A 10,371-nucleotide genomic window follows, 5' to 3' on the forward strand; every position below is an offset into this window, starting at 1 on the left:
GTCAGCTCTTCTCTGAAGACAACGCAGGTCTATTAAGATTTACTTACTCAGGCAGATGGACCAAGCTGATGCATGGTCATTGGAGACTCTTAAAGGATCTTCATCTCCAGGGATAAAGGACCATGTTATTCTTTCCAAATGTCCAGAAGAAGAATGAGTGAGTTCAAAGGAATATATTCTCATTGAGGCCTGGACTGAACTCCCAACAGGGCCATGTCCTGAAGCTATAGAGGCCACATCATTTGCACAATCCAGGTTTTACTCTGGTGCCCTGACCTTTGTGTATATGCTAAATTCAAAAGCTTTCCACTACATCTGGCAGACAAAAAGAAGATGAAGAAAATTCATTTTTCCTTTCCCAACAAAGCAGAGTATTTAGCATTCCACATAAATTAAAACCAGGAAATACGGATCTCATCCGTTAATTCAATTTAAAATTCCAAATGTTTTTGAAAGGTTTTTCATCAGCCTATTTGAAAGCAATGATAAGTCTAAGAGTTTGGAGTTAGTCCTTATCAATATAAACAACTATAATTCTACTAGTTCCAGTGAAGATATGACAACTTATACTATTAGAGGATGAGGTCTAGAAATATGTAAGCTGTAGGTGTTCTAACTCTTAGCAATCCTTCTCCCATCTTAGTTTTGTCCTGTTAAACTTTGGTCATAAAATGGCGTTGAGTACAACTGCTCCTTCCATTGTTAACCCTCTGACCTTCTAAACTAACATCCTTTGCTCTTTCTAATTCAGAAGGTTTCTGAGGCTTATTAACGAAACAGGCCAAGTGACTGTTCCCAACTGAAACCAGACTCTTTGACAAGGAGGTTATTGTTTTCCAGGCCTCCTCTCTAGTACTAGATCCGCAGATTTCAGACTGAAATGGAGTAATGCAGACATTTTTTGTCTAAACATTATCTGGAAAGCATCAAGATAACTCAAGCCACTTCCTTGTCAATTAAGATTAGAAGGGTCATCTCTAGGGACCTGAGTGATTATGGCCCTGGTTTTTAAACTTGGATACTGAAATTTGTAGCAAACTATATAATGAGGTATCTAAATGAAAGAATCTCAGTCTTCAGAATAAATAATAATTTGAACTCCCAGTGATGGCTGTTAAAGGAGAGGGTGCTCAGCACCTCTAGGAATCACAATGTTTTTACTTAGGTGCCTCACTACATGCCTGGATGAATGGCTGAAAGCAATCAAATTTGGAAAGTATGTACAGAATTCTCAAAAGAAGATGCTATATTTAGGCTTCTAAATTCATAGTTTAGGATCCACATGATTTTCAAAAGTGCTTATGAGCAAGTAGCTATTTTTGAAAATTCTTTCCCTTTAGGTAAGGCAAGAAAAGTCTGATGTTCTGAATGATTGTACAGGTTGAGGGATCTTTGTATAATACATCTTAGGAAAGCAGAAATTCTGGTCAAGATACAGGGGCGTACTACCAGCGGCTTCAGTCCCTTAGGAACAGCAGACACAATTTTACATTCATGCAACCCATTAGGACAAATAAGTCACTTTCTACAGAATTTGTCTGCTTTTTCTCAACAGCCCCTTCCTCAAAAGAGCCCATTCAAAATCTAAGAAACAAAGAAATCGGTCCTGTACACCTCAAAATATCTTTGAACTCCTCTTATTTTAAAGATCATGGCAGTAAATTTCCTGAAGTATTACCCTAAGGAGGCTGTAGTTTCTCCCAGCAGCACCACCTAGTGCAGAGTATGCTTCCAGTCACTGCACCCACATGTAGCTCCTCCATCTGTATCCCAGATGCGTTCAGCCTTGAGCAGTTTCCTACGAGCATCTTCCATCAATAATGTTAACGGGAAAAACATGGGAGAAGGACAGGATATTATGTCAAGTAATTTCAAGATATCAGCTCTCAAAGTAAGGTTAAGTGAAATACTACAACTGCATTTCAGGACAGTATTTTCATAAAAGCTGACATACAAACAATAGAAAATTTATTACATAGGTTCACTGTTAAAGGGGAATTACTAAACTTTAAACTTGCTTGTGCTGATGTAATCTCTCTACTTTTCAGACAGAGGTGACAGAAAAGGGGCCACAGTGAAGCTGCAGGGATATATACATTTTTATTTTAATGTAATATTGGTTTATTTCACAAAGAGCATCAATGTGTTTCCATTTCAGAAATCTAAATGACAATCCCAAACTACAGATTTTAGAGCGAAAAGCTAAACACTTCTTTTTACCATTGATTGCTGCGGGTCACTGAATAAAGAGCACTCTCCTCATCTGAACTCGCTTTGTGCCCCCAGAGTGTTGGACGGCTATGGCTTTCCAGCCCATACAAGAGATTCTCCCTTTAGAGTGTTTGTGTCTGGGCAGATAGTTTATTAAAGCAGAAATGTCATTACGTGCACATTTTAAAAGCAATACCAAGTCTACACCCAAAATAAAAATTCAATAGTTCCATGTAAACAGCCAGACCTAACTCGTAAAAGGGCCTATGAACACAGACAACACTAATCTTTTTCAACTATGCACTGTTTTTTAATATTGCATTAAAAAAGGCCCTCCCAAGATCAAAGTCTCCACTATGCCAGATGCCATAGATGTAACACAGTCTACATTTTTTCATTCATAAATAATTGTGAATGATATTTTCTTGGCACAAACAAATCAACATATTTATCTGGGATCCAGGCTGCAGAATCTCAGCTAAAATGAAGGCTACAAGCCTAAGCACAATTTCTAAAGAGAAATGGAGTCCATATGTCAGAGACATAACTTCAGATTATCACAGCTGGAAATGAAGAAATGGTAGTATGCTGATTAATTTTGATTTTGCTTAATGAGCTATGACCGAAAGACAGTAAGCTGAATGCATCTTCCTTTCTGGAACAGGAGGGGTTTTGCGCACAATATCACTGACTTTGAATGGACTCTGTCTAATGTTTTTTTGTTTTGTTTCTGAAATTCCATTATCTAATGCCAGAGTATTAATAAGGAAAGGAAAAGAGTTGGACTAACCCATTTCAAGAGAGTTCAGTAATGGAGGCTACTTTCCTGAACAAATTGATGTTCCACTATCAAAGCAAGATTACTGGGAGGGCTGCCTATGACCTGAAGCAAGAGAAAGAGATTGGTAACTATCAAGGAAACTAAACTGTATTCAGGAGCTTGTTGTGCTCCAGAAATCTGAACTCACTCTCCATGAAGGACTTGGTACACTCCACATTTTAGCAGACGGTGGCATAGGTGGCATAACACTTAGGCAGCCAGCCTATGGGGTATGAAATACCTCTGCTTCCAGGTGCCAGGTACGAGAGCTGAACCTGCAAAGTGAGAAACTGAGAGGCAGGAGCATTGATCAATGGAGGCAACTACGAACTGGATAGAAATCAGCACTTTGGTTCAGGCATAAGGGAATGGGGCACTCCTGGCAAGGCGCACAAGGATAGATTGTGACACCAGCTACAATTATCTTGGTCTACTGTTCCTCGTGGGAGAGGTTTGCTGGTCGTCTCAAGTGACACCAGCAAACCTCTCTGCAAAAGAGCAACATCTTGCTGCTTATGATCCGGGGACATCCCAGTTCCAGAAACAACATTTGCCTTTGGGAAATGGGCTAAGCATCACAGACTTGATAATGAGACATTTACATTAGTTCATTAGAACAATTATAGACACAAAACCCAAGGTTCACTATCTCTTTTAAGTTAACAGCATGTAAGTTCCTCCTGACTTTCCGCTGTTAAATCAGACCTTCATTCTGATTATTTATTTCATTCTTCACAAAGACACTGCCTGTAGCTGTGATTAGACAGAATATACTTCCACAACAATCTCTAATGCGCTTCCCATGTTTTTCAGTCTAATGACTGTGACAGCATAGTTTGCTGCTGGCTAAAGGCTTCAAATTCTGTTTTATGTGACAGTTCTAAAGGCTTGCTTGTGCCATGCTCACATGCAGTGAGTGGTCTGACACTGACTATAAATAGTATGCTACACTAGGCACTTTGGGTAGGAAGAAACCCCATAAATACATGTAATGTGTTATGGGCTTAAGCCATTGTCTCACACACCCGAAAATACTCGGAGCCAGTTCAGCTGGCACACATTTCAGGTGGAGTTCCCACCTCGGCAAAAAATAGGTGAAGTCTTTGAGCAGTCCCACTGTATGATCCTGCTGAGGGACCCAGGCTGTGCAGCCAGCTCTCAAATGTTGTCCCTTCCTGGGGGTGCCGTGACATTAAGTACAGCGGACAAGAGGAGGAGGTAGGCCACCCCGCTAACTGGGAAACACAATGGCAATGACAGGCGAGACAGGAGCAGACAGGATAAGTGACACACTGAAAGGACAAATAGACAGCTATGCTATCAGTGCTATGCTTCCCAAAGCAAGAATTAAAAGTCCCCAGTACCTTGCAGGATCTCTAACTTGATTTTTTTTTGGCACTGACCTCAGCTTCAGCTCTTCCCAATAAACCCACTAGTAAGCTGGCAAAAAAATCTGCACCACGGTCTCCCAGTTCTAAATGTGTATCAAAAGTGGAATGTAAATAGTATGTAAGGCCAGCTAGAGCTCATGTAGCCCTAATTAAGTGCATGGCAGTCCTGACTATTATAAGACTGTTTACTGTTGCTTGTCACAGCCCAACAGCAGCACATCAATACTCTGATTTCAGAATAGATTAAAACCTTTCATTTCCTCACCTTGGGCACTGACAGCAACAGAAAAGAGGAGGTCATTTATTCATGATATCACTGCTTGTTTTGGAGTAGCTCTGCTGGATTGACTCTTTCTGATCTCTAGATACGACGCAATGTTGTAGCAGATGAGAATATTAGGATGGCACTGTGTGCATGTGTAGAAAGATGATGGGAGTATTAGAAACATTTCATTTACAAAGCCATCAGGCATACAGGCCAACACATTGGAACAGTTTTTAAGTCCTTTGCATCTCCTCTAGGCTAATTGTTTCACTTCTGGGACAAAAAGAAATGATTGATTTTTGGAATTTTATCAGAAGAATATAAAGAAAAATTACTTCCCTTGGCCTGCAACTTAAAAGAATGGTACTGTAGCAATCTAATGTTTTAATACTAGCTGAATAGTATGTTTCTATTAAATGAATAAAATTTAAAGGTGCCACAAACCAAGAAAAGAGGTCATATCTGCCTGTGATTTTCCTACAAATTCCTGTAAATGTAAAGAATTGAAGAAAAAATATTCTTCTGATAAACTTTTCAACTTCTTTAAACTGTGAACTGTAGCATCCATCAAATTCTGGTGTTTTCTTCAACCTCTCTTTGGAGGCAGCTCTGCCCTATAGGGTTAGTTTCAGTTCAGAGATGGGAGGGAAATCCAGTGGATCTTAACCAAGACACAGTCACTATAGTCATCTGTGAGCACATACTGGCAGGGTCATGGCATTTGTTGTTTCATGTCCCCTTTTGTGTCTTTTCCAAATAAACAGTATAGAGAAAAGCATTAAAAAAAAAAACAAAAAGAGAATTGGTAGCAAAGCCACAGACCTGCAGGAGGACTCTGTGCAGCACCTAATTCAGTTTTAAATGCATTGTTTTAAATTGGTTTGGTTTGCTACCAGCTGTATCTCACCAGGGTGCATATTTAGAGCAACAGCATGAAAACAAGCTCATACTTGTAGTGAGATGCCAGAATTGGAATTTAATAAGGAAAATAAAAATGGAAATCAAATTTTAAAAATCCTTGTGATACCCCCGTTCTCCCAGGAACACACATTGACAGAAGAAGCCTCTGGGCCCGGCAAGAGTAGAAAATAAAGAAGAGACCACTGCACTTTCATGCTTCTAGAGGAAGCCCTGTGGTGTGAAGCACTGTGGGCACTGTGGCAGAAATGCAGATTTCCATTGCAGATGTTAATATGGTCTCCCGCTTTAGGAAATCATTATTTCTCTACTGCTTGGATCAGTTCTATGAAGATTAACTCCTACCAGAATGGATGTCACTGTACTGATATCTAAGAACTTCACCTGCCGAAAAAAACCCAAATTAATGTCTTTCACATATATACACATTTGTATACAGCACATCCTCACAATTTTTCCCTTATACACAGAATGGTGCAATCCCACAGCTAGAATAATACTAGTTATCTATGAGACCGATTTCACTATTAAGCAAGCTTTTATAAAAAGGTAGTGTTTCCTCTGGAACATCATGAAAATTGAGCAATTTGCTATCACTTTCGTTAAATGCATGCCACATTCATATACAAAGAATATCTTCCCACCAACTTTGAAAGGTACTCTTAAATGAATGAACTCTTAATGCAATTGAAGATGGGGGGATATACTCAAAGGGCAAAGATAGGGAAAAGCAGCTAATTACTTGTTTGTGCCACTTTCACAGTTTAAGTGTATTTTTTACATCACAGATTCTATGTAAACCTTTTTTTTCACCCTACACCATTTAAAAAATGAACTCTAGTAATCTCCAGGTTTTTAGTTATTATCTACTCCAAAGCCGTTAGTGCTACCTTTCTGATACAGCATAATACACACAGAAACAGACTTTACCCACTATACAAATAAACAAACTAAAGATGTACTATTTTTGATCACAGCAATGAATTTCAACTGCTGCTCTAGGGAAGTCTAAATTTTGGACTTGAAAGGAGCTGTTTTGTTCAGAGCATCTGTTAAATCCAATAGACTCTCAATGACTGCATGATTCTCTGTGAGCTACTTCTAATTTATTTAATGATATTTAATTAAGTCCCCATAAATGCTCCTTTTTAAGCAGTTTCATTATTACCAAGAATGCCTACTATTAACTGCAAAGAGGGTAGCCCTGGGCACAGGAACATCAAAGATTAATAAATCAGCTTATTGTTTCAGCAGTGCAATTTCAAATCTATCTATATCCTCCTCTGAAAGCTTTCTAAACTAGCTAATGGGGCAGTATTCTAGTTCTCATTGTATATAAGTTTATTTAATTACGCTAAATATTCATAGTTTTCTTACCCCAGTTATTACAAAACCTGAGCTGATGGATGTTCAAGCAGTCAGGGCATTCACACACAGGTGGCTATTTACTTCATTTGTAATGCATGTTAACATGATGATACATCTGTTCTTGTTACTTTACTGTTTCAAAGGATACTGATTTTGAAATGGATCCAATGATTTCATATGGAGATTATTTATTATATAATAATAATTCAGAACAGATTTTCCTACCCTTCCTCAGAATGGGTTGCATGCAATCTGTCAAGTATGTCCATTGAAACTGAAGAGGTACTGCAGGAGTAATATACTGTTGCACGTGAAAAAGAGAAGTGGACTCCAGCCCACAGCTGTTGTTACCATGACTGTTGCAGAACCTATTATACTGAGTGACAAATGAGAAAAGGGACAGAGTTCGTGGCTATGAATGGTCTTGAGAGTGAAGACAAGTAGCTTATGCTTAACATGATAAAGATAGGAGACCAAGTGAGTCTGTGCAGATGAGTCAGAATGGTTAGAGCAAAATAATTCTGGATAGAGCAATCACAATCATCAAAATAGAGAAAAGAATATTGTAGCTGCAGAGGCTCAAGACCTAGGATAAAAGTTCAGCTCTGTGGCTGTCATTATCATGGAGATATGATGGAGAAAGTCTCTACAAGCTTTAGAGACAGGTATATAGTAACATCGAAAAGAGAAGTCAAATGTGAAGTCCGAGAAACAGATCTGAGAAATACACAGAATGATCATGTTTTCCTCAGTGACTGGGAAAGACAAAGAAATGGACACAAGGCAGAGGAAGAGAGACAGTTTATAGAGCAGATAATGAGCTCTTTTAGGCTAGGTTAAACTTCAGCTGGTTGTGAGACCTTAATGAAAAAAGCTAGATCTAGGAGATAAAAGTACAGTGATTCCAACTGAAATTGTAGGGGGAAATGACATTACGCAGACATAAGGTAAGATGAGCGAGAAAGATTTACTTCAACAAATATGCTGTAATATTTATGTGCCGTTGCTAATTTTACACTCATTTTACAAGGTCAATTCTACTTGCAAGAACAACAGAACAACTACAGCTACGCACAGAATGTATTTCCTTTGAAATAATGGGGAGTTGGAAACATCAAAGAGACATTTGCCTCTACAGAGAGATGGGGATCTCCAGCAGAAATCTGCCATCACCTACCAGAATGAGATCCTTTGATTCCTTCTGAATCCTCAAGTTTGTTTTTCCTTCTCTATTTCAGCTGTATGTTTATAGTCTGACTTTCTGCAATGCTCATTGTCTTGTGGTGCAAACTTTATTTACACTCCCCATGAACCCTTTATCACACACAGGCCCCGTACAGGATGCAAAGGGATGACAGTTCTAAATTCCTGGACCTCTGATGTCAGGGCTGTTAATTACAACAATTTTGCAAGAAAATAGGCATCCAAGCCCCAACTATTATGCCTACAGCATTATGTTATCTGAGCTTATGTGTTTGCAGTGGAATGAACTGCAATGATATTAACATTCTGAACATTTTAACCCTGAGATAAACATGTCTCTGATCAAAGTTGGTGCATTTTTCAAAACATGGGTCATGGATTCTGGTTTCATCAGAGGTGAAAACAAAATATAGCCACTCCAAAAACGAAAGGTTGTTCTTGCAAGGAGCTGGGGATGGTGTCAAAAACACTTGTCTTGACACGATTGCATCAGGGCAGGACCATCTAGCAAACCCTAGGATTTAGTCCAGTATCTGCCCATACTTGCCCAGTTTGTCTCCTCTTGCCTCAGCAAAGTGGTCTATGTGCCTGGCACTAACCGGGCTTCGCCACAGAGCAGCAGGTAGAGAAAGCAGTGGTGTCCTGGGGCCGTTTCCTTTCTTCTTGCACAGTGCAGCAGTCTGAAAAAGTTCAGATCGGCCTGACAGGACAGTCCTTTCCACACTAACTCCGTGTGTGTCTCAGATTTCCCCGCTTGTCTGCCCCTTTGCTCACAAACTGCCTCCCAGATCTGTTTTACCAATCAAAACATAGTCCAATTAGGTTTTCAGCAGTTTGCTGAAAAGTCGGTCAATGAAGCGCTTGGAAGGACCTGAGAATGTGTTTTCCAAGAGATTTAATGCCTTCGAGGGCAGAGCCTTTCTTTGCTGCCTTGCACCTCCCTCTTGAAAACATTGGAACATTTGGGGAACTGTCACATCGGATTTTGTTACCGTGCTCTAATGCAAGGAGACTGGAAAGTGACCCTATTCATACAAAAAAACCCCAGACCAGCAACAACAAGAATTTGTGCAGACACCAATGCAAAGACGGCAAAGGGGATTGTGTTTACAAGGCAAGCTGTTATTTTCTTTAAGGAGCTAGACCATGTAAAATCCTCACAGACAAAGTCACTCTGTTAACAACTGAATTTTGTCCACTTGCTTTTAGAGGAAACGTAGCTCTCAAATTCAAGATATTGATCACTGTCATTTCTGCTTTTATTTGGTATTTCTACAGCAAAACTGTCCCCTGGAACCCACGACTTACAGTCTGCATCTCTTTAAATCGGCACCTTATCAGCAGCTGCTATAACGTATTTCTATTACTATATATAATAAACCCAGGAACTCACCACCTCTGGGGAAAAAGCCAAACTGTTCTTGCTGTGATTTGCACAGAAGGAGAGGTGAATACACACGCACCATAACGGGCCATGGCTGCCATTGTGCTGAGGATAAGCAGGCACTGCGGCTTACTGCTCATCCACTTGCAGGGTCAGGAGGAGGATGACTGGATTCTAGCTATCCAGGGCTTAACTATGTCAGATTGCAGCTCACGTTACCAAGTCGCCTTTAGCTTTTGTGCATTACTCTCCCAGCAAAGGCCTTCTCCTGGGCATTACTTAGTTGCTCAGAAGCTGAAACCTGGCACAAGAAGCAGTATACGGAAACAGGAGACGACTGGTCCTTGATACTTACACTGGAAACCTGTAATTTGTTTTTTCTTCACATTGTAAATATTTCAATTCTGAACATGTGCTGGAAAAGCTGCTTTTCAAAATCTAAAACTGCTGCGGAAGATCATGTGCCAATATTTAGACCACCCGGCTATGAAGCTGAATTTCCCATTCTCTCTTCTGATGTTTGATAGAGCACATTTTATATTGAAAAGTGACTCTACTCGCAGAGGGCCCCAAAACCCACACACATTTTGTCAAAATGCATGGAGACACACTACTAGGTGCTCCCCAATTCAGGGACTGAAGAATGTGACCTAGCAAAAACATCAGCTTAAAGTATCTCCTTAAAACTGATTCTTCGGGATTTGGGCAACGTCTCCTGAGGAGATGGGAGAGAGCTTTTATTACCTTCATCTCCTGTTACTGATGCTCAGAACCAGCAAAATACTTAAACATCATGCTTCAAAATATTTTT

This window comes from Nesoenas mayeri (assembly GCF_963082525.1).
Source record: "Nesoenas mayeri genome assembly, chromosome: 11".
Classification (NCBI taxonomy): domain Eukaryota; kingdom Metazoa; phylum Chordata; class Aves; order Columbiformes; family Columbidae; genus Nesoenas; species Nesoenas mayeri.